This window comes from Alligator mississippiensis, chromosome 3, assembly GCF_030867095.1.
Source record: "Alligator mississippiensis isolate rAllMis1 chromosome 3, rAllMis1, whole genome shotgun sequence".
In the NCBI taxonomy this organism is placed as follows: domain Eukaryota; kingdom Metazoa; phylum Chordata; order Crocodylia; family Alligatoridae; genus Alligator; species Alligator mississippiensis.
Window position 1 is genome coordinate 116,028,907 of NC_081826.1, and position 25,790 is coordinate 116,054,696.

General features: G+C 44.2%; 2 protein-coding genes across 12 annotated transcripts in view; one reads left to right on the forward strand and one right to left on the reverse strand.

Moving 5' to 3' along the window:
• LOC102563423 (hypothetical protein) overlaps window positions 1–25,790 on the reverse strand; it is a 718,626-nt gene that overhangs the window by 274,038 nt on the left and 418,798 nt on the right. For 3 of the 9 annotated variants that reach the window (XR_002091123.2, XR_002091122.2, XR_009460820.1), the window contains one exon: window positions 19,993–24,679. The exons of the other annotated variants lie outside the window; for them this stretch is intronic. The gene's annotated coding sequence lies outside the window, so the exon portion shown is untranslated. Of the gene's footprint in view, window positions 1–19,992; window positions 24,680–25,790 lie in introns of those variants that run through there. 9 annotated transcript variants of the gene reach the window in all.
• Window positions 6,360–25,790, forward strand: part of LOC109283849 (uncharacterized) — a 47,191-nt gene continuing 27,760 nt past the window's right edge. The window contains exons 1-2 of one of the 3 annotated variants that reach the window (XR_009460822.1): window positions 6,360–6,608; window positions 6,748–7,388. The gene's annotated coding sequence lies outside the window, so the exon portion shown is untranslated. Of the gene's footprint in view, window positions 6,609–6,747; window positions 7,389–25,790 lie in introns of those variants that run through there. The other 2 variants (XR_002091132.2, XM_059724327.1) reach the window with 2 other exon arrangements.

Sequence of the window (25,790 nt, forward strand, 5' to 3'; positions counted from 1 at the left end):
TACCAGCCATTTTGAAGACTTATAAAATGAACTTAATAATGAAATTCCAGTTACCATTTGATAATAAATAACCCTTGAGGTTCCTTCTTATAGTTGCTATATTAAGCCACACAATGCAATGAACTGTGCATATGAAGCTGATCCTTCAAACGCAAATGCACAGGTCCCATCAAAATGAGCTAAGAGAGGGCTTCATTTAGTTCCCAGCAATAGAAACACACATGTAGCCCTTCTAAAGAATAACTAGCCAATAAAAGGCCATATTTGTACACATACTTATATATATGATCCAGCTCACCATTGCCTTGTAGCCTTTTTGTATCAGGTGCATCTCTCCTGGTTTAGAGGGACAGTTCTTCTAGCTATGTCCCTCCTCTAAACAGGTAACTAACCACTGGGGGCAGTTCAGAGCAGGTACTGTGGAGAGGGTAAAAAAACTGGGGACAGGAGGCCCAACAATAACATACTCTTACAAATCCCCTGGAAATGCCACAAGTATCCCACCACAATGCCAAGTTTCCCATCTCTTTGATAGGAAATTCTGAAATACACTGATAGATTATAACTGCCATCCTATAACTCACTCTGAAATTACCTCCCTATTAAAGTTAAGGATGGCTTCTGAGTATTTCGGACAGTGGCAACATGTAGGGGATGCACGGGGGTGCACATGCACACCCTGAGAGCGTTGGTGCACTGCCAGTCAGCCAGTGTTCCTGGCCAGGTGGGAGCAGGCGAGAGCACTGGTGCCCCCCTGACAGCACCAGCTGGGGTGTGCACCAGGAGAAGCAGTCCTTCCACGGCCAATCCCGTTGACCCATAAGTGCCAATGGCATGCCTGGAAGTGCCTGTGGTGCGCTGCTGCCTGTTGCAGGTCAGCAAGATTGGCTGCAGGGGGACCCCCTCCCCTTCTGGTCACTGACTGTCCAGTCAAGGTGTGGCAAGTGGCTCAGGAGGCACCAGTCGCTCATGATTTCAGAGCTAAGCAGTGAAGCTGTAGCATTTGTGGCTTCTTTTCACCAGCACTTGGACTGTGAAGTATCATCTAAATAGAGACAGTTTTTCAAAAGACAAATTTACTGTAAAAATGAGATTGAAGGAGCATAATTATTTCACAAAATAAAAACTTTTCATCCTTCCTCTCCCGAACAGCAAACAATGAAATGATGTACATCACCCAGTCTAGCTTATATCAAGCGTATAGAGTCACATAGATCTGATTGGATACAAATCACTTTCAGCCTTTTTATAAGCAACAGTATATTGTGAAGTGACCACAATATGCTAATAGTGTAATAGGAAAGGAGTGTTTAGTTCACTAAAAGGTTCCAATATCTGAGAAATGAATGAGAAATCATTTAATGGTTTTACAGCTTTTGAACCTTCACCTGTTTCAGATTTTTCTAATACTTGTGTGGATTATAAAGAGATTCACATCTAAATGGCTGGGGCACCTCACATTTTTGCTGGATCAGGTTTAATGCTTTCAAGGCTACAGCACTCTTCTTCACTTTGCACGAATACACCCTGGCTTCAACGTATTTTTCTTATTTAGTTGTGTATTTTCTACTACGTGTTTCTTTTTATGCCAACCCCATAAAATGGCTGGGTGCCTGAATCATAGCAATGATCAACTCCTTCAATTTCATGCCTCAGTATACTTGGCCATTTTTTTTGGCATGCTTTTCTTCCCAGACGAAAATAAAATGAGTAGAAAATAAAATGGAAGACATCCATATTTTTCACCTTCATATGTTACATCAACCTAGACCTACAATAAAAGAGTAGATCCAGTTACTTTAGTCAGCGTAAAGTTCACAGTTTTAAAACCACAGTTCTACTTTTTCACCTCTTTAAAAAAAAAAAAAATTTCAATGAGACATTCTTGGAGCCAGAAAAAGGAGGGTGAAATACCCTCTCAGATGTCCATTTCATGCTTCCTATCATTTGCCTCTTGACCGGGGAGTAAGTCCAAACAGTGGTCACTTCGTTGTATTTAAATTTCATTTTTTTTAATGTATGTCCAGTTATCTTAATGGAAATCATGGGTGGATCCAAGCCAGCCCTTAAAAATCTCCGAAGGTGGAAACTCTACTACCTCTCTGGTGCTTCCACCACCATCCAGTGTTTCACCAAACCTCCTAGTGAGAAAGTTTTCTTAATATCCAACCTAAACCTCCCTTGCTGCAACTTGAGACCGTTGCTCCTTGTTCTGTCATCACTGAGAACAGTCTAGCTCCATCCCCTTTGGAACCACCCCTCAGGTAGTTAAAGGCTGCTATCAAATCTCCCCTCTGTCTTCTCTTCTCTAGACTAAACAAACTTTGGTTCCCTCAGCCTCTCCTAAATCATGTGCCCCAGTCTCCAAACCATTTTCGTTGCTCTCCACTGGACTCTCTGCAACTTGTCCACATCCTTTCTACAGTGGTGAGCCCAAAAGTAGACATGGTACTCAAGATGTGGCCTCACCAGTGCAGAATAGAGCAGAATAATTACTTCCCTCATCTGCTGACAATACTTCTACTAGTGCAGCCCAGTATGCTGTTAGCCTTCTTGGCAACAAGGGCACACTTCTGACTCATATCAATCTTACTGTCCACTGTAACCTCCAGGTCCTTTTCTGCAAAGCAGCTCTTTAGCCAGTCTGTCCCAAGCTGTAGTGGTGTATGGGATTCTTCTATCCTAGGTGCAGGACTTTGCATTTGGCCTTGATAAACCCCATGAGATTTCTTTTGGTCCAATCCTCCAACTTGCCTAGGCCACTCTGAATACTACCATCCTGTGTATATACTACAGCCTGCAACCTGGTATCATCTGGGAACTTGCTGAGGGTACTATCCATCCCATCTTCCAGACAGTTAATGAAGATATTGAACAAAAGCAACCCCAGGACTGACCCCTGGGGCACTCCGCTTGATATTGGCTGCCAACCAGGCATTTAGCTATGGAAGACAGTATCAAAAGCCTTGTGAAAGTCAAGGTATATTATGTCCACTGCTTTCCCCACATCCAAAGAGCCAATTATCTCATCACAGAAGGTAATCAGGTTGGTCAGGCATGACTTGCTCTTGGTGAATCCATGCCAACTGTTCCTAATCACCTTTCATAGATAGATGTTAGGGGCTGGAAGGGACCTCATGAGATCATTGGGTCCAGCCCCCCTGTGCTTGGACAGGAAAGACCGCTGGGGTCAGAATACCCCAGCAAGGTGCACATCAGGACGTTTTTTAAAGCTCTCCAGGGTGGGTGACTGTACCACCTCTGGGGGAGTCCGTTCCGGACCCTCAGCGCTCAAATTGTAAAGAAGTTTTTCCTGATGTCCAATCTGAAGTGATCTTCAATCAGTTTGTACCCATTGTTTCTTGTCTTCCCCTGGGGGCCTTGGTGAACACATCCTCCCCCAGGCCATGATGTTCGCCCCTGATATACTTAAAGGCTGCCACCAAGTCCCATCTGAGTCTTCTGTTCTCCAAGCTGAACAGTCCCAAGTCTTTCAGTCTCTCCTCATATGACCTGCTCTCCAGACCTCTAATCATGCATGTGGCCCTCCTTTGGACTCTCTCAAGCTTCTCCACATCCTTCTTGAAGTGCGGCGCCCAGAACTGGATGCAGTGTTCCAGCTGCGGCCTCACCAAGGCCGAGTAGAGTGGGAGATGGCACCCTTAGTTTTGCTTGAGATACTTTCTTCTTCTCCAAGTGCTAGAAATGGATTCTTTGCAGACCTGCTCCATGATTTTTTCTGAGACTGAGGTACAGCTGACTGGTCTGTAGATCCCTGGATCCTCCTTCTTACCTTTCCTAAAGATAGGCACTATATTTGGCCTTTTCCAATTGTACAGGACCTCTCCTGATTGCCATGAGTTTTCAAAGATGGCTCTTTGAAAGAGCCAGTGGCTCTGCAGTCACATCAGCCAACTCACTCAACACCCTCAGATGCATTGCATCCAGCCCCGTGGACTTATACATTTCCAGCTTTTCTAAATAGTCCCTAACCTGTTCTTTCACCACTGAGGGCTGCTCATCTTCTCCCCAAACTGTGCCACCTGGTACAGTACTCTGGGAGCTGACTTTGCCTGTGAAGACCAAAGTAAAAAAGGCATTAAGTACTTCAGCCTTTTCCTTAACATCTGTCACTAGGTTGCCTGCCCCATTCAGTAAGGATCGCACATTTTTCCCTGACCTTCCTCTTGTTGTTAATATAGTTGTAGAAACCCTTCTTGTTACCCTTCATGTCCCTTGCTAGCTTTAACTCCAGTTGCGCTTTGGCTTTCCTGACTTCACCTCTGCATGCCCAAGCAATATGCTTATACTCCTCCCAAGTTGTTTGTCCAAGCTTCTTGGAAGCTTCGTTTTTGTGTTTAAGCTCACTAAAGAGTTCTCGGCTAAGCCAATCTGGTTGCTTGCCACATTTGATATTCTTCCTGCACATAAGGATGGTTTGGTCCTGCACCCTCAGTAAGGTTTCTTTAAAATACAACCAGGTCTCCAGGACTCCTTTCCCCCTCAAACTGGCCTCCCAGGGGAACCTGCCCATCAGTTCCCTGAGGGAGTCAAAGTCTGCTTTTCTGCAGTCCAGGGTCAGTACTGTACTGCTCTCCCTTCTTCGTTTTGTCAGGATCCTGAACTGAATCATCTCATGATCACTGCTGCCCAAGTTGCCAGCCACTTCTACAACCCCCACCAATTCTTCCCTGTTTGTGGTCAAAAGGAAAGAGGCCCCTAGTTGGTCACTCCAGCACTTGCACCAAGAAGTTGTCTCCAATGCTCTCCAAAAACTTCCTGGATTATCTATACACTGCTGCATTGTCCTTCAGGCAGATGTCAAGGTGATTTAAGTTCCCCATGAGAACCAGGGCCTGTGATCTGGAAACTTCCACTAGTTCACACAAGCACCCCTATTAGCAGCAGTGCATATGTAGACACTGCTCTGCTGGCTGGGGCATAAGGGTACTTCAATGCCAAATCTGCCTGCCAGCTAGCCCCACACTGGAGTACCCTTGTGCCCCAGCCAGGCCCTCTGTAGCACATTGAGCAGGGGGAAAGAACAGCCTCAGAGTGGCAGGCTGGCCCCAGTGTCCCCCCACCAGCTGTGGCTGCTCCAACTTGGGTCAACATGCTGCAGTCCTGGGCGCACCTTCAAACAGCATGCCTGGGATCCATAAGCTCCGGAGCAATAAACACCGGAGTTTATTCCTTCACATTAATTGCATGTGTAGATGCGCTGTCTGGTTGCTAACATAGGGACTTGGGACAAGAGTGGCTAATTGTATGCACTGGCAACAGAAAGTAAAAGCAAGGATTATAAGTATGACCCAGAAAGGAAGAAGCTAGATAGATCTTCTTAAGCACAAAGTATATGAGGCTGGCACACTTCTGAGCAAAGAATCTGTCTGATGTTTGTCTCACTCATGTTCAGAAATATACCTGGTTTTACTTACTGACTCCTCATCCAACTGGAAAGACCCCTGAAACATCCTAAATTTTGACAAGCCACTTGGGTTAAAGGGGAAGCAATATAAAATACCATATTTTGTCACAAACAGCATGCCCCAAATAATGCATGAGCCTTGTTTTTGGGTAGGCAGAATGAAGAAAAAAAGATTATTCCAGAGTTATGGCTGCATAGAGCAGGCACAGAACTTAATCTTCAGCTCACTCAATTTCCTGCACAAACAAAACTGTAACCCTCACTGAGGCTGAAGACAGGCCTCCATGGGTGGATCTATGATTTTGAAAAGAACTAAAAATAATCTATAGGACTATGAAGTAGGAGAAGAGAGACTGAGAGTTGGTAGTAGACAGAAAATTTGCCAAAAGAAGGTTAGCTTGATTGGTAGACCACCAAGACCATTAAAAAGAACAGATGGTCATTAACACCTGTGGGATGAAGAACAATGAGCCACTAAATCAACTGACTCCCTTAGATGCATGACTAAAAACGATACTGCTGCAAGCAGAAATCAGTCCTGGAGGGTGCTGTTAGGGTAGCTTGTTATGTTTAATGATTTGAAGTTGCACCTGCTTATAGTATTGTTTATATTTTATCCTTATTTAATCATTGCTTAAGTTTTGTCCTTATTAACTTTTGTTTTTTATTATTAGCTGGCTTTGAGTTGTTTTTGTACAGTTTATAGGTGCTCATTATGTTATATCTTTTCTTTTTTATCACTGTGAGAAGTTCTTTTAACATAACATAGCAATGGCCTTGTAACCGGCTCCAATTAACTGAACTTGGCACTAACCAGCTGAATCAGAGGGATGAAAGAATTGGATCTATTAATGAAAGCTGATAAGGGAGACCAATGGACAATGCCCAAAGTAAGATACCGGAAAAAGGCCAAATTCAGAGGTGTGCCTGTAATAGGTCTGTTAGACAAAAATATGCTGATGGGATAAAAGATGGACAGTTTGCGTACTGCAGAGAGACCAATCTGAAAGTGAAGAGTTAAAGGAGCGAAGTTGAAGGGAGGGGCAAGAAAGTTTGTCATCGTCATTATAAATCCAGCCTTCGAACACTGGCCTGGACCATCCCAGCCCACAATGTACCCTTTGCTGCCAGGAACTAAGTGGCTGTCTCTTCTGTTGAACAAAGTAACATCTGAGATTGGGTGAGATTACTGTACTGAATGTTTTTCTCTCTCTGAATATAGAAACTGCTAAGATAATACTTGTTGTACTAATGAAGTTAGACTTTGATTTTAAGACACTGAGTTGTCTGACACTGAGTTATCTGTATTTTGATTTTAGGACACTGAGTTGTCAAAGTTGTTGGATGTTAAAACAGTGAGTTATCTGCATTTAAGAGAAACTTTGATTTTAGGACACCGAATTGTCTTCATTCATATTTCATGTTCTATTCAAGGGTTAATTGTGCTTTAACAATCCCTAAGGACTATCTAGTGGACAGTGGTGCTAACAGTGCTTCTTTTCTGGGCATAAATAAATACAAAATTTTATTCTGAGAAAGAAACAAAAATGCTTTTACTACGACAAACAGTTCCCTTTTAAAGAGGGGCAGTTATTAGTAATTTTCCAATTATATTATATTATATAGTCTGAAAAAATGCATAAATTTCAGACTAGAATGATTTTTCCTCACCAAATATCAGTACTCCTTACAGAAATGTCTAAAGATGTTGTTTCTCTTCTCTCTAAAGCTCCTGGGCTTTGCCAAAATCTTTAAAAAATGCAAGAAGAATGGAGACATGCCAGCATTATGTCATACAACACAAATATTTTTCTGAAAATACCATATGATCAGCATTCTGACTCCCTAGATCCACTTCCCAGCCTACAAAGATGAGTAACTTCCATTCCAAAGTGAAGTTCAGGGTCTCCAATAAAGATTCTCAATTTGAAAACATTCAAATAAAGACAAAAAAAATACACACCAAGTTCTCATTGCATCCATCATAAAACTACATGAAAGCTTTGGACACCAGGTGAGCCCACACATGCCTCTTGCATTGTCTCAAACCCCTTTAAGATGCTATAAGAGGCACGTGCAGAAACAAGAAAAGGTTCCCCCCACTACAAGTTTGCAGCACAGGGGCAAAATTAGACCCCTGGATATCCAGGGGTCAAACAAAAATGGAGCTAAAAAAAGCGGGTCAGGCCACGGTCCTGGACAACCAGAGGCAATCGGAGGCTGGCTGCCAAATCGTCTCTGTGGTTGGCCCTCGCCCTGGTGCTGAAGCGTGCCAGCACCAGGGCTCAAGAGCCGGTAAGTAAGGGGTTGGGGGGACTGGAGGAGGGGGAGGGGCTATGGGGGACACCCCCATTGGCCCCACCCACTCCCTTAGCCCCCTCAATCCCTTCTTCACCCGGCCTCACCCCTGCCTGCTCCCTGAGTGCCCCCAATCCCTTTCCTGCCCGGCCCCATCCTCCCCCCCCACCCCAAGGCCCCCAATCCCTGCCCCGTCACCCCAGCACCCCCACAATAAAAAACAAACAAAAAAACAAAAACACCCCCAGCACTTATTGGCAGTTCCAGCTGGTGTCTGGGTCACTGGGACCCTGCCTGCACAGTGCAGGGCAGGGTTACAGCCCCAGCTGCCCTCTGCTGCCCAGGGGGGCTCTGCCAGGAGGCCCTGGAGCCCCCACAGGCCCTGCTTCTAGGCTGAGTAGAGGCTTTTTTTTTGCTTTTTGCTTTTTAAGTGCCGGTGCCTGGAGGGGTGGGGCAGCCATGGGGACCTGGGGGTGCAAGTGGGGATGGGGCAGGGTGGGGCAGCCATTGGGGAGTCTGGAGGAGCAGGGGGTGGCTAGTTGGGGCAGCCATCAGAGGGCTGGGGTGGGGCATGTGGGCCCTGCAGGCGGGGTGGTAGCCCCTGGGGGGGCCATTTGGCCCCTGTTAGGGGGCTGTTAGCCCTGTGGGGAGTTGGCCTCTGAGTGGGGGCTGTAGCCCCTGTGGGGCAGCTGTAGCCCCATGGGGTGGCATAGCCCTTATTGGGAGGCAGCAAAATATATATTAATGTATTTGTGAATTCATGAAACATGTATTTAGAGTTCATTTTATTATTATGATAGAGACACTGGTAGTCTTCCAAATCGCTGTAACACTGTAGATAGATCAATAAAACATTGCACAACTGATCGCTGTCTCTCTGTTTCACTCTCTCTCTCTCTTTATAGTGGTCTTTTGGTTTAATTGGATTTTGGGGTATTTTACAGAGTGACTTTGGGATTTTTTTTATCAGGGATTTTTCAGTTTTCCCATAAGGAACACCAGAATTCCTGCTAGGGAGGCCCAGTGGCAGGACCCTGCCTGCTCAGAGCTGGTACCTTGGACCCAGCTGGAGGTAGCTGACCTCCTGGCCAAATGGAGCCAGGAGGACATGCTTTGACAGTTCAAAGCAGGCCACCATACCAGGAACATCTTCCAGGAAATAGCTGCCCAGATGGCTGGGCAGGGGCACACATGGCAGTAGTTCCACACAGAGGCCAACTCTGCAGCCACAGCCCATTGGCAGCTGGCCCAGAGGGGCACGTGCCTCTACTGACTGTGCAGTCCCCATCTGGGTCTGGCAGGTGCACAGCAGGTCACAGCCAGGCAGCAGCCCCCACTGCCAGACTACTACATTGGGTAGAGGGTGCAGGGAACGATCAGGGCTGCTGCAGCAGTCCCGCTGGCACAAGGTGTGGTGTCACCAGGTACCAATTGGCTGGGCCCCAGAAACTCCTGAGAGAGAGTAGCCTTGAGCAACTTGCGAAGGCAGCTTTTTGTACTGATGTGGTCAGAACAGGGCAGCTTTTTATACTGCTGGGGACAGCAGAGGTGCTGGCCCCAGGCTTTAGCTCCCCCTGCCTGCAGATCTGGGAGGAGCCAGGAAGGGTTATTTTGCCCCAAGTGGCACAATTTGCTCCACAACAAAGTACATGTCCAAGTACGTGCGCTGAGGCAAAAAGCCCCGGCTCAAATTTGCACCACTTCTATTTGAGCTGCTGCAAGCTCACATGCTTGCATGTGTGGATGCGCCCCAGTTGAGTAATCACAGGGAAAATAAAATCCATACAATAATGTTTCTGTGAGACATTTTTCTTCTAAAAAAATAAGCTGGTTCTCTTGGATTGTTTTTTTTCTTTCCATTTGATGTGATTTGCAGTCTTGCAAACAAGTTACTGTTTCAGTGCTACAGTATAACAAAGTTTATTGGTCTCCCATCATTATGTAGCACTGGAGTATGGTAGAAATTTTATTGCAGCATTCCCACCTTCAATTTCTAACAGCTATTGTACATTTAAGTGCCTCTGTGGCTCAAAAGACCTTGTAGAAATCTGAGGCTCCACATACTGCTGCTCTAAACCCCAAGCTTGATTCCTTGCGGACCCCAAATTCCTTACTGATGCCAAATAGGAGTTTGATTGAGCAAATAAAGGAGAACTAGGAGACCAATCAATCGTTCCGAGTTGACAGCACTTGAAGAACTCTGGAGACTTCCTTTGGAAACGTCTCCAGTCTACTGTAAACTGGAGTCTGGACTGATCACTAGAATAGTTCAGTTAATACAAATGTACTACTCCTTACTGTAATGTTCATTGCAAATGATTAACTTCAGTTTCTCACAGAGAAAACAAAAATGAGTTTGAACTACACAACTAGCTCCCTGCCCTGCTTCTCATTATGATTTTGGGAGAATAATCAATTCTATGAAATCACACACTATTCTTGACTAGTTGAACTCCCTGGTCCATTCACCTTCTACTCCTGTAATATGTAAGATTACTGCAATTAAAACAGGTAGAAAAATACTTTGGAAAACTTCATTTAATCATCATATCTTTTTTTCCATTTTCATATAACCTAATGTCCAAGGGAGAGTTGAAACTACAAAAACAAGCATCAGACTATTTAAATTATTTTTTAAATATCCATTTGACACCACTGAAAACAGTGAGCAAGGGGTCTAATGCAGCAATTTTCACCCTAGGGTACCACAAGATCCTTTTAGGTGTTCTGCACAATATCAACGCTGTTAGGTGTGCAAACACCTACACATGATTCACAAGGTAAACCCAAAATTTTCAAATAGAAATCCAGACTGTCAAAAACATTCTGACCTGATCTGACCTGTGGTTTTTCTGAATTATTTGCAGCAGAATTGCTTTATTATTCTGTAGTCATTAAATGAGTTAAAGCTACAAGCTGTTATTTTCCAAGGGGTGCCTTGAGTCTAAAATGACTGAGAACTTCTGGACTAATGCAAAGGCTATGAAATCTGCAGACATAAGTATAATACTTGGTATTTTATTAATAATAAAGCTTGGAAATGGAAATAAGACCAGCTGGCTATGACAGTGAGTGAAGAACATAATCATGCATTAAAGGGAAGCTTCCATAAAAATTCATCATAATAAAGTTCAGCAGCAGACACAGCAAAACACTACAGTGAAGGGGGCATAATCTTGCCAACCTCAGAAAAGAAAAAAAAAACCATAGTCTTTAATGGAAATGACACTTCTGACCAAGTGAATAAGTCATGCAAGAGACCTACAGACCTCACATGTAAAGAACTATATATTTGAGATTTACAGAAAAGCAAAATGTAGAATGTGAATAACGGCAGCACTAAATACAGTTCACTGCTATTTTTAGCTGAGAAATAAAGATGCTGAATGTATGGCTATTGCATACATTTGCAAATATGCACCTAGATTAAAGATCTAGAAGAACACTACAAATCTAGAACATAAAACATCTCACCAAGTCAGGGTAGAATTCATTAACCATTTATTTTAAAAAATCACAGAAAAGCTCCCAACACAAAAGTCTGAGGTTTCTAAACTAAAGTGAATTACAAAATAACCATTACCCACCCATTACTTCATAATGATGGGCCTGTAGAAAAGCAAGCACTCAGAGTCTAACTATAAAAAAAGCACATGGAGAACCCAACATGAAAGCCGCACTGCCTGTAGCACCCATATACCATCTTTGCTGTAAGTGGCCACAAACGTTTTCTGTGCAAACCCCAAAATACCAAAATAGGAATGAAATATAGCAATCCACTGCAACCATCCATTCACTGCAACCTCTATAACTATGATATAGCACATGTAGCTGGAGTTCCACTAAGCATTCTTCATTGTGCACAACACCTTTACATTTCTGGAGCTTTGCTTTGTGTGTTCAGAGAGGAGCCATATTGCTCTCACAGGTTCTGCAATCAATTTACAATGAGCCACTGTGCTCCGCCTATAGATTCATAGATGTTAGGGTCGGAAGGGACCTCAATAGATCATCGAGTCCGACCCCCTGCATAGGCAGGAAAGAGTGCTGGGTCTAGATGACCCCAGCTAGATGCTTAACTAACTTCCTTTTGTAGGGGAGAGCACCACCTCCCTTGGGAGCCCGTTCCAGACCTTGGCCACTCGAACTGTGAAGAAGTTCTTCCTAATGTCCAATCTAAATCTGCTCTCTGCTAGCTTGTGGCCATTATTTCTTGTAACCCCCGGGGGCGCCTTGGTGAATAAAACCTCACCAATTCCCTTCTGTGCCCCCGTGATGAACTTATAGGCAGCCACAAGGCCGCCTCTCAACCTTCTCTTGCGGAGGCTGAAAAGGTCCAGGTTCTCTAGTCTCTTCTTGTAGGGCTTGGTCTGCAAGCCCTTAACCATACGAGTGGCCCTTCTCTGGACTCTCTCCAGGTTATCTGCATCCCTCTTGAATTGCGGCGCCCAGAATTGCACACAGTACTCCAACTGCGGTCTGACCAGCGCCTGATAGAGGGGAAGTATCACCTCCTTGGATCTATTCATCATGCATCTGCTGATGCACGATAAAGTGCCATTGGCTTTTCTGATGGCTTCGTCACACTGCCGACTCATGTTCATCTTGGATCCCTTTCCACTTCCGTGCCACCCAGCAGGTCATTCCCTAGGCTGTAGGTGTGCCGGACATTTTTCCTCCCTAGGTGCAGCACTTTGCATTTCCCCTCGTTGAATTGCATTCTGTTGTTTTCTGCCCATATGTCCAACCTGTCCAGGTCTGCTTGTAGTTGTTCCCTGCCCTCCAGTGTGTCCACTTCTCCCCATAGCTTTGTGTCATCTGCAAACTTGGACAGAGTACACTTCACTCCCTCGTCCAAGTCGCTGATGAAGACATTAAAGAGTATCGGTCCAAGGACCGAGCCCTGCGGGACCCCACTGCCCACACCCTTCCAGGTCGAAACCGACCCATCCACCATGACTCTCTGGGTGCGACCCTCTAGCCAATTCGCCACCCACCGGACTGTGTAGTCATCCACATCACAGCCTCTTAACTTGCTCACCAGTATGGGGTGGGATACTGTATTGAAGGCCTTCCTGAAGTCTAAGTATACGACATCCACCCCTCCTCCTGTGTCCAGGCGTTTCATAACCTGGTCATAAAAAGAGACTAGATTAGTCAGGCACGATCTGCCTGCTACGAACCCGTGCTGGTTTCCCCTCAGCATAATTTGTCCTGCCGGGCTCTCGCAAATGTGAGCCTTGATAATTTTTTCAAAGATTTTGCCAAGGATGGAGACTTGATTTCCAGACTCGCATGTTTTATAGAAACACTAAATCTTTGAAAGGGGATACAGACTAAGCTGAAGGCACAGGTGGGGAAAACACCAGGTATGAGATCCTGGCCCCCTTAAAGTCCTATGCAAATCTTCCATTCAATTCAATGGGGAATTATTGCCAAGGATTCTATATATATTAACTTTTGAGTGGGTTTGCTTAGAAGTAGCAGGCTGGGAAAAACGGGTTTTGAAAAGATGTCTTTCTGACTCAAACACTGGGGTATATATTACAACTACTATGTTATCACTGTAGAAACCAAGACTAGAAAGAACACATGATAGTGTGAATGGCTATGAAGTTCTATTTACCTACCTCACTCATTGCACTATACTCTTCAGCATGGCATTCTTTTCTTGTGCTATAAAAATGTGATGCATTTTTACTGCCATACAAATGAGATGACAAGATTACTTTGCCACCCCTAAGAATTATGCAAGTTTTATGACGTACTCTCTCCATTACAAGTAAACAGAAATCATATATTTGGAGCCATGAATTGCAATCTTATCCTGACAGATAATGACTGTTGTTTTACATCACATACTGAATATGCATGCTGTGTGTGTGTTATGTGCATTGTATTTCTACGCGCATGTAAGGATCCTACAGTAAAGTGCACAACCCCCAGACTTACACACACACACACACACACACACACACTTATATACACATACATATACAGGTTTCCCTCGCTTTATGCAGGTTCTGTATGTGCAAATTCACGCTTATGCAATGACCCTTTTTATACCGAAAATTCATTATAAGCAAGGAAAATTCACCCTTATGCGATCAGTGTGGTGGAAGCCCACAGTCAGCTGCTCTGTGAGGTGCATTGTGCAAGTGACACGTGCTGAAAGAGTCTCCTGTGTGGATCTGCGCTCCTCGCTCATTGTCTGCAACATGTGTACATGTCGTATGTACATGTGTACATGTCGTATGTACATGTCATATGTACATGTGTAGTTACCATCCCCATTATGGTAACATTCACCACCACCCTGTGCTTGTGTGTTCTGTCTTGGTGAGTACCAAAATTTTCTTGTAAAAGTGGTAGAAATGGGTCTGGGGTTCAGTAGTCGAGGTCTTGGAATGTATCCCTATTTGTTACATTGCAAAGTGGGTTCCCTTTATGCGAATTGGAGTTATGTTTTATAAAAGTGCAGGTGACTGGTGCCTCTTGAGTCAGGGGGGGCACTTGCCCCCACAGCAGCCAGTCAGTGACTGGGGGAGAGCGGGGGTCCCCTGCGGTCAACCCAGAAGTGCGAGCAGTGCATCCGGGCCAGGGGCATATCTGGAAGTGCCAGTGGCACTTCTTTTGGTGTCCCCACTCCCCAAACAGTGCTCCCACCTGCCCCGCCTGCCCATCGCCTAAGTGGGAAATGCTGCCTGTCAGGGCGTGCACCAGCACTCTCAGGGAGTGCACACGTACCCCCGTGCATCCCCTAAATGTTGCCACTGTTTAAGAGGATAGTTCATTTCAACTGGCCAGACCCCATCCCACTTCACAGAGAGTTCTCATGGTACTCTCCCCTCTAGGTCCTATCTGCCACACAACCCTTGAACCTATTTCCTGGTATTGTATTTATTCTCCTCAACCTCAGTGGTAGACCCAACAAGGCCACCAGTCATCACCACTTCCCCACCAGGCATGCTCAAGAGTGTGTCACTGACCTTCCCAAGACAGATGTAGTATCTGCCCATCTCTACACTGGGCATGCTCAAGTTGTATTTTGAAAAGTTCTCTTCTACAGTACAAGTGGGTTACATATACACAAACAACTTTGTATAAAAGAATCTGATTCATGTGGAAGTCATGATAGCTTTCCTCATGCTTTAAGGTAATAAATTAGTTTGCCACATGGATCCAATAGGTTCTTCTGTACAATTGAGCACTGGAGCAAAGGAATTTTTGCCAATATACAAGGATTAGGGGAAAGAATTCTTACAGTATTTTTTAATTTGTAACACACTCATTAGTCCCTACTGAACTACAATAAAAGGAATGTGCCAACTGCTACTCTTTTAAAAAAGTATAATATAATTCCTTGCACTGCAGCTTTGAAATTAGAACCAAACCACATTTGCTGCTCAAGAGTTGATTTTTATGCACCAGCAGGATGTTGGGCAGTCCCTGGAGGGAGACAGATTACAACCCACACTATGGCTGCATATGTCTCTGTCTCCCTCATACCACAGAAGGCAGTTCAGTCCTCCCTACAGGAATCCCTTCATGGAGTTCTACATTTGCCCTAAAATATTCTGTACAATTTTTCAGCAAATTGGAAGTTTGGGATTACATCATAGAAGGTATTAGAGATCCATAGCCACACAGTGATTGACAGTTAACACTAAATCAGTCACCGCAGCCACTGCAGAACTGAAAGAGGAGGATAGGACTCAGGGGCTACATACAGACCTTACACATAATATGGACTACATGGTATAAAAACAAACCAAGCCCGTAACCGTACAAAAATTTGGGGCACATAGACTGGACTAAAAGTTGTTGAACCTGGTCTAAAGTAGTCCTGGATCTAATCATAGATTCATAGATGTAGGGTCGGAAGGGACCTAAGTAGATCATCAAGTCTGACCCCCTGCCCTGGGCAGAAGAGAACACTGGGCTCATATGACCCCAGCTAGGTAATCGTCAAGCCTTCTCTTAAAGACCCCCAAGGTAGGAGCCAGCACCATTACCCTTGAAAGTTGGTTCCACATCCTAGCTGCCCTGACTGTGAAATCAGTTCAGTGCATCAAGCTTAGTTCAGTGCATCAAACTTCTGTACCAGATCCCCTATCAAATCAAGTTAGGTAGCTATCCAGTAGCATCCCAGGCTTCTTTGCTGGCCCCTAATAGTTCTCCCCCCACCCCCGCCCGCCCTCCCAGGAAGGCACACTGGAACTTGGCTGCACTCAGCTACTCCAGCTGAGCGCCCAGCATGCTCCATCTCTGAGCTGAGACAGCAAAGCCTCTGTCCCCAAGCCTGCATCCTGCCTGTGGTCAACCTTCAGCTGCAGACAGGGAATGTGAGGAGAGAAGAGAGTGTCTGTAGCTCAGTATTTTTCGATCTTTATACAATATCCTTAGACCAGAGGTGGGGAATATACAGCCCATGGGCCAGATCTGGCCCACCAACTGACTGGATCTGGCCCCATGGTGCTCCGAATGGGACCAAGCCCCACCAGTTCTTGCTGGAGCAGCCCATGCCCCAAGCCCAGGCTCCAACCAGCACACACAGCTTCCAGCAGAGCTGTTCCTAGTGCTGCTCTGCTTCCGACACTTCCAACAGGAGGCATCCAGCTGAAGCTTCCCACTCAGCCATCTGGAGCAGCACAGCAGGGGCACAAGCTGGAGGAGGAACCATCACTGGAGACGAGGGGAGCAAAGCCATACTCAGATGGCTGCAGCCACACTAGGAACAGCCCTGCCAGCAGCTGTGTACACCAGCCAGAGCCCAGGCTGGCAGGGCTATTCTACTCCCCTTAATTCCAGCTGCAGCTCCTCCTGCCGCTCCTCCCTATGATGCACCACTTTGGGTGGGGAGGCAGCTCTAACTGGGTGGCTCCTGTCTTAGTGTACTGGGCTCTGGTTCCAGTTCCTGACTGTACCACTTGCTCCAACCACCTGGCATGATGAGCAGCCACCTGTGGGCAGGCAAAGTGGATGGAAGGTGGCCGGGAGCTGGAGCCAGAGTCCCCTCACCCACGCAGAGTGGCACAGCAGTGGCAGGAGTGGGAGGACAAGCCACAATTGGAGGTGAGGGAAGCAGAACAGCCCCGCCAGCCCAGGCCCCAGCCAATGTATGCAGCTCCTGGCCAGGATGTTAACAGTGCAGCTGCAGCCAGCTGGGTGCTGGTCTGCTTCCTTCACCTCCAGTAACAGCTCCTCCTCCCACTCCTTCCCCAGCTACACTGCTCCAGACAGGTGGACAGGAAGTTTCAGCTGGGTGGCTCCTGCTGGAGGTGAGGTGAACAGAGCAGCAGCTGCAGCTGCACCAGCAACAGCCCCACCAGAAGTTGTGTACTGGCCAGGGCTGGGGCCAGTGGGCATGAGCTGCAGCACATCACGGGCTGCCCCCAGCAGGAGTGGGTGGGGCTCAGCCCCATGTGGACTGCCATCGGGGCAACTGCAGACCATACTACACCCCCATACACACAACCTCTACTCTCCCCCACAGTGCAGGGCATGCAGGTAGCCGATTGTGGCTCAGCCTGGGCTCCAGCCCTGAACTGTCACTGCCCCGCAACCTGGGCCCATGGTCCCAGCCTCACCCACCTGTCCCACTCCCAAACACTGCTCCCCACCCACCCAAAGCCCCATAGATAGTTTTGGTGAGTTGATAGCAGAGGAGTGGGGGGAGGATGCTGACAACAACAGCTCTTCAAAACTCCCTATGTGGCCCTCTGGCCCAAATAATTGTCCACCCTTACCCTAGGCAGTGGTGGGATTAGGCCCCTTGGAGCTCCAGAGAACAGCAGGCTGCAGCAGGAGTCACCTAGCAACACCAGTACTTGTTAGGCAGAAGGTCCACAATTCCAGAGATTATGATTCTTGCAATCATGCCTGCTGCTGCCACCTCCCATTCACCCATTCTTGGGCTCTTCAAAAACCCTAGAGCTATGCTCAGGGCAGGGCCAAGGTGATAGGAGTTGACAGCGTTTGGCTGCCATGAAGCAGCTAATCAGGGGTTGCCTGGCCACTCAGTTCTGTTTGGCATTCTCTGGCAGCCCAGAGAGCCCACAGGGCATGGTGGAAGGCATGCGGGAGTGCCTCCATCCTGCTAGCCTCGGCCAGTGCAGACAGTTTGCACACTTCCCTGCAAAGGGCAAGTGTGTGTTCTGTTCACTCCCAATCTTACCTACCTCTTTTACAGAAACTCACATAGGTTAGATTGATTCCACCTAGAGCTTTTTGAATGTCTGTACATATCCAGTGTCTTTTATTGTCAAAATCAATGTCCATTTTTGCTATTGGTGAATCAGCAGCAGCACCAGGACTTATGAGATACTGCACAGCAGGACCCACATCCCATCCAAGGCAAAGCAGCAGTATGCAAACATTAAGCTTGATACTCAATTGCCATTGCAGGTACATGACATTTAGAAGGTAGGGGCTGCTACATTAACTGGAGCCTCAGAAGAGGTTATCAGTAGAGGTTACATCGTTTAAAGAGAAAGCACAGAACTTTCAATATTTCTAAATTTTTCAAAGCCTTTGGTGATATCCTAGTATGATGAGATATATAAATGCTCTCCTTTTTTTTGGTCCTTTTAGATTAATTAACCCCATATTTCTGCCACTTAAGGTTTTCACCAATAGTAGGAAAAAAAGTGGATAAACAAGCTTATTGGATGAACCTGCCTTTTTCCCTCTTCCACTAGTTTAATTTATTGGTTAATTATCCCTTAGAACATAAGATTTTACAAAATTAATCTAACTGGGTTATTTAGTATTTGGACTCGTTTTAATAAAATATCAGAGAAGTCCAAATACAATCTATGTGGTATTCTATTTTCTCCATTTAGTAACTAAATATTTGCTAAAATATCAGACAATGTTTATGATAAGAGGTTATTTTCTCTCTTAAGTAAGGAACTATGCTGTATTGAAATCCCAAACATCAAGAACAGTATACTTATTGGTAGACTGTCTGGGAAAACTTTCATATTATTTCTTGCTTGCCTTTAAAATACATTTTCCTATTTGTAATGTTCCAGAATCAAATGACACCTAATGGTTTTTTTTTTTTCCCCTAGAAGGAAGCCTACTTGTATACACACACATGTGTGTATACACACACACACATACACACACTCATTTTTGTTAGCTGATGTTCTGTGAAGTGAGGTTTTCATTTTTAGGGTCTATTAAAAACCCTTTGAAGGAGGTGAAAGGACAGAGGCTATGACTATTGATTTGCATTCTCTTTTAAGCATCTCCACAGATTCCAAGTTTTAATTAAAGGCTGCATTGTGGTCTAGGAACAATTGTGCTCGAAGGATGGCAAAAGTATTTTGTTTTGTTTTTTTACTACAGCTGGGGCTGGCCACAAGGTACTTCACTTTCCTTATCATGGAACCTGAACAATGTTGCCTCACCAGAATACAAGCCACTTTAAAACATACTAGTTTGAACATAGCCTTGGCCCAGCCCTCTTCTGCATGCATCAGCAGAAGGAAGGGATTGCACCTGAGAAGGTGCAGCAGTGAGCCCGTGCTTCTTGAACACCGAAAGCCATGCAGATTGAACTGTTAGCTGACCTAGTGATATTGGAGATGGATTTGTCTGTGAGTGAACAACAAAGAGATCACAATGTAGAGGTAGATTTGTGAGGACCACTGAATCCATGAGAGAAACAATGGTGGCCAACCATTGTTAGCAGGGATAGAATATAGATTCTTTCACAGCAAATTCACAGAGGTGCTTTCAAATCACAGTCTGAGGGGGTCAAAGGAACACATTGTGCAGAAAGACAGTAAGACAAAGACATCAGTAGCAGTTTGGGTTTAAATCTGGAGAAAGCAAGAGGGAAGATCAAAGAATAAGCTTTCATCAGATGGTGTAAATTTGGGAAGGAAAAAACCCACACACTCCCAAGCAATGGGAATGGGGAGAACAAAGAAAGAAGGGGAAAGTCAAAAGTAGGGAAGAGATGGGAGCAATATAAATATTTATATGAATACTTGAATGCATTTCTTTAACCACAAGAACATGTCTTCATTGCCTCATCTTCATACCCATCTGAAAGCCTGAGGTTGAGGCTGAGAGAGAAGAGAACCAGAAAGTTTTGTATTGACTGAAAATTTTGGATGTCTAGACAGCTATGAATGTTGCTGACATCACTCTAAAAAGTATCTCACACACACAAAAAGAAAGAAAGAAAGAAAGAAAGAAAGAAAGAAAGAAAGAAAGAAAGAATTTGCAGTTTCAAACACAAATCAACTTGCTTTTCACCGTGTAGTCATATTTTTATTTTGCAAATTAAAAAAACAAACATTTTTGAGTCACACTCCCCTCCCATTCAGATAAGTCATAATTCTTTTCTTGTGACATCATAATGCATTGCCATGAAAATCCATTTACAATTACAAGCACAAAACTGTAACTTCTTTGCATGGAAAGCAAATCACATGAAAGGAAAATTGTGGTTTAAACAAAGATCTTCTGTAATTAGTGATAATAACAAAGGAAATATTCATAATGACATCAAAGAATTCTTGTTTGAGCATTGTTTTTATTTGCCTCCCAAGGGAGTGTAGAGTTCTCTAATAACACAGTACTGATTTAAGAGGATGGGGATTAAAAAAAAAAAATGAAGAAAAAAAAATAAAGGAAGAGGGAACTACTGAGCAAATCCAGTTCCACACTGAATATGGAAAAAACACATGGAAATCCAGAAGCAGTTATCTTATCAACCTAATCACAGGCTAGACATAACCTATACACTGAATATGATATACAGAGATGTCAGAATCAGTCAGTTTTCCAGATAAGCACTGCACACAACACACTCCTCTGTAAAAAGAAACCCAGGGCATGTTTCTGTACATATGGGAGACAGAGAGTGGGGAAATGAATTTCATCCACAAATAAACATCACCCTAATTTTGTGAAGCATGTGCAGCCAAAAATAGTCACGAATAATGTTACACAATAAAACCTGGTATATTTCCCTGCTTCCAGTCTGGGAATACTTGGCAGTTTGTTTGAACCAAGGCAGTAGTGTGGATGCAACACCGGTTATATAAACGGACTGCTCTTTTCTAAAGAGGACTGGGTTTAAATATACAGAATATTAAAGATGTATGTCTCAAAATACCCCTTGCAGCATCATTTCAGTAATTAAAATAGCAAATGATGATCAAAATTTTATAACACTTCTGCCCTCCCTTGGAAAAAAATGGGTCAAAGAATAAACAGAAACAAACTATCTTTTGGTCCTTTTGCTGCACTTGGAGTGGAAAAAAATAAGGGAGATAAATCTGCATAATACTGAACTGAATCTCTAATTCCAGTCAGCTTTTATCATTCAATCACCAAGTCTGTATGTGGAAAAATTCATGCTAATTCCCCCTAGCAACAGCCTCAGCCTATCAGGACACTCCATGCACCAGCTGCCAGCCAGCAAGAATAACTCTTAAGTAGGTCAGGCCTGTATTTCTAAAAATGCCACGGTCTAGTAACCCCACTGTCCCGTCTGTCTGCCCTGCCCCATAATAACCTCAATTGCTTGGTGACACAATGACATACTACCCTGTTAGAGCGCAATCAAATCATGCTGCATTATTCTGCTGCAAGCATCACTGCTGGATGAAGGACCCTTCGAGGGGCAGCATTAATCAGGCAGCCATTCATGTCCACTAGCACTTCACTCTGGAGATGGGTCCTGCATTAATGACCAGCTGTTTGAACTAACACAAACAAAATAATGTCTTCCACCCTGTTGAGTGTACAGAATACACTATTCTGACCAGGCAGGTTATGCTCATTGACTAAGTCTAAGATGTACATTAAAATGGGCTCAGACAATGCCAGCTTTTGTGACCTTCTATTAATTAAAGTACGCATGTTTAAATTATATTACATGCAATTCAAAGAGCTATTGGTTTAATATACAGTCATCTCCTCCTCCAAATTTGTGTTCACGATCAAAAAAACCCGTGTTTGTGCAATACAAAATCTAGCTGCCTCAGTGTCTTCAGGAGGTAAACAAACAGAGCTGAACTGAGACTGACTTCTGCTGGGGAAATGGAAACTAAGTGAACAACCTGAACGGAAGCAGAAATGCAAACTGAATATTGCAAAAGGGCATTGATAAAAGCCATGTAAACATTTTACAGCAAGAATGTGGAAAAAGGTCAATCAGAACAGATTAAGTACCCCCACAATCATTGTTTAAATGCTGCTGGGTTAGCAGTGGAGATCTAAAATGAGCACAGAGTACAAAAATATCCTAAAATGGCTAGGGCATGTCCCTTTAAGAGCAAGCATCCCTGGTACTCTATAGTATTCCCAAAGAGCCATTCATGTTTGGCTTCAAGATTTTGCACTGAGTCTCACAAAGGTCGTTGCTTTTTTTTGCCCTCTTACACAGCGGCTGAATGTAAACCACATCAGGCCACCCTAATCCTTTTTGAGTGGTATTTGAGAATCACATCATTAATGCCAACACAGAATTTCACCATACTTTCCTTTGCATTTTCCTTCCTTTTAAACACCTCACTGTCTCTTGCCATTTTTTGCCCTTTCCAGCATGCTTCAGAGTCATACTGCTAGCTGCTCATACTAGAGGGAGCCATGAAAGGCATTTTCTTGGATAGTTCATCTGCATTTTTAAAAGGGTTCACACTTTCGCTTAGTGACTATGTGCCCTCTGACAAGTTGATAATTTACCCTTCAATTATGCAGAATTCAGCAAGTCTTTTGCATGTAATCCATCCATGTTTGATTTATGAACACAGAAGATTCATTAATCCGTTTGCTCTCGTTTGAACCAGGCTCGATAACTAGGTTATGACTATCTCCTTATTTTGTGGCACACATCACATAGTTATTCTTGGAGAGATACAGTCGCTGACGTAACCATGAACTGCTAATTACAAGCTGCTGACATTTTGCTTGTCTCTGCAGCTTTGAAGCTATGAGCTAGAGTCTCTCTCATCTTCCTCCTTGTTTGCTATAAAGTGTCTGAGCTGGAAACACAGCATTCAAGAAATGGAGAGGCAAGGTGCAACTCCTTTGCAGAACTCAATGCATTTTCCAAGGCTATTTTTCTTTAAAGAAACAAAACTACAGTTTGGGAGTAATAAGACTCCTGTACCCCTGCACAGGAATGTTATCCAACAGCCAGCTGAATATAATCCAACACACAGGGCTGCCTTTGTAGAACTGGTAACAAATAGTGGAAGGGCCAGACAGGCGTCTTGCAGGGTAGCTCACCATGACTATTGGAAAATTCCCTCATACATATTTGAGGATGACTTCATGGTCTGGATTAATGTATAAAAAGAAAAAGCAAACAAAAAACAAAAGCAAAATAACTCCTTCTCATAGTAGGCAGCTGCTAAAAATCATCCCAAGTCCTCACTAGCTGAGAGCAGCATTTGTTTCCCTTAACTTCATTTTGCACATTATTCAGATATGGCCAACCTGAGCTGTCTACTGGTTTTTACCATACTAAGTCTGTCTGTATTATGACAAGTCCATCTGTTCTAAAAACACAATCTCTCAAATGTCCATCCAGAAATGAAAAATATCAGCATGCATTTCAGAGTGATTCACTGCCAAACTGTGAGCATTGCCTCTTTTCACTAGACCAAGAATCTCTTTTTGTAATTATAGGCTGATTTTGAAATTCTAAAAAAATGTAAATATAATGCTGAATTCATCTCAGTTGAGCATTTAGCCATCTGAAGTCTGTGGTAGCCAGCTGGTCCAGAAGTCATCTGGGATACATTTATTTTGATTAGATTGATCACATTTCTATTTACAGTATAGAATTTTTCACCATACTGAATACAGCTGTGTTTATAAAGATTTTAAGATGAAGAAAACAAAAACCCCACAGTTCCTCTTGCCACAATGCAGAAGATGCAGTGCTTCAAGGTGTTAAATTGAAAGGAGCTGCTTTCACATTTCTTACAAAGAATTCTGCATACATCTGTTTTCACAAAGTGCCTTCTTATTCAGGAAATGGGTGGAGAGCTGTAGCTGAAAATATAAGCTGCAATCAAGTCTGATCCAGCAAAGTGACAAACTTCCTGTGTAAATTGGTCAGAAATGTCTTTTTTCATGACTACATATGCACACACTCACATAGACACACACACACACACACACACACACACACACACACATTTATATATATAAATATATACTGCATGGCCGCTCTTTTCCCTGGGGACATCGGTACAGTCACCTAGCTCATCAGTCCTCTCCTTGACAGCATCGGGAGTGTTCAGGCTACAATTTACAGTCCCTCCATCCATATATTATTTTGCAAATTATGCCATCATCCCTAGAATGAGAATGCACAGAATCAGACAAACAGCATACAGCATTTCCTCTTTCTGTTCACTTGCTCTCTCGCTGGCTGGCTCGCTTCTTTCCAAGGCTTTACCCTCACAGGCGGATACAACGGATACCTTTATTTATCCATCTCCAGCACAATGCTGAGGTGAAGCACTACTGCATCACTGTGACTTCTCCCATGTTAATCCTTTTGAGCCACAGAGGCTGGATTCTTGCTGCTGATGCCCTTGTTGTGTACTGAATTACTTTGCGTCATATTTCCTTAAACTTTCTCCCATCCCACCTTAGATTAACAGCCCACCTCAACCCCCAGAAAAATGTCCTACATTGCAACCCTTCTTTTCCAGCAGCAATAGGAAAAAAATGCGCACAGAGTTCCATCGCTGCTCTTCCTTAGCAGTGTGCAGACGAGTGAGTCTCAAATCAGACATGCCAGGGTGAAGCACAGGCAGTGAGACTGCAGCAGCCCCAGTAGCAGCAGCAGAAACAGCAGCAGCAGCCGCCCAGGTAAATGGGGAAAAAGCAGGATACGCCGAGAGCGATGCAGCATCGTAGCTGTAAGGGAAGACAATCTCACTTCTTCCGAACAGCGCAGCTCTAAGCCTGCAGGAACGGAGGAACGGGAAGACCCAAAATTAAAAATAAAAATCAAAGAGTTAAGGATAAAGAATAATCATAATTCCTATTATTGTTATAAATGGTTTCAACTTTATTTCTATTTCTCTGGGCTTTTTTTTTTTGGCTCTCTTTTCCCCCGCCCCCCAAAGTCTCTTGTGTTGCTGAATGTTACTGTCCAGGAGTGCCGAGTCACAAAGGCTCACTCTCCAAAGCGCAGCAAAGCCCAGCGTCACATGAGAAACCACATGACGCACCCGAATCAGATGCTGATGTGGTCAACTATTTACTGGGGGGTGGAGGGGGGATCTTGTACGAAGCATGCCCCTCTCTAGTAGTTAAAATTATTTTTTTCTTTTAACTATACCCCCTCCCAAAAAATATTAGATATCTATCTGTAAACCACCAATACTTCAAGAGATGAGAGGATGCTGTTCCACATACACTAGCTGGATGGCAGCAATATTACTTCTAGGTTACATTATTCAAAGCTGATTCCACTTAAGTGAATTCCTGAAAAGCATACTCCATGTCTTTATAGGGCGAACAGGCTCAGAAATCCAATTCCATTATCTTTCCCTGCAATCTGTAGCTGAACCTGCATTCTGAATAATTTATTTTAGACTAATAAAACATTTGCAGAGACCACTCCTATCCCCTATCTAGCAGCAAAGGCTAGACATGCTCAAGTGGGGAATGCTGGTCCCAGTGCAATGTACAAACAGAGGGGGCATTCATCATTTTTATAATTGGTGATTTTACTAGAGCAACCTGTCCTACAGACAAGCTGGAAAAACAAGCAAAAGGTTGCTCCTGCTTTACTGAATACAACAGGGCTCTGGGTCTGGCAGCTTGGCATATGACGGTTTCAAATAGGGGAAATATTTTAACATTGCCATGATGAAAGCTCCAGATCTTGTGACATTTCTCGGTAGTGAGAGAAGCAGCAATCATTAGTTCCTGCAGAGGTGCTGTGCCATGGTGTTCAACTTCTTCGCCTCTCCACAACCCCTCCTAGCCCCAGCTATGGCCCTGGGACTCCAGAACAGTGTTTGCTCCAAAAGGTTAACATCCTTGCTTGTTTTATTTGCATGCCTGG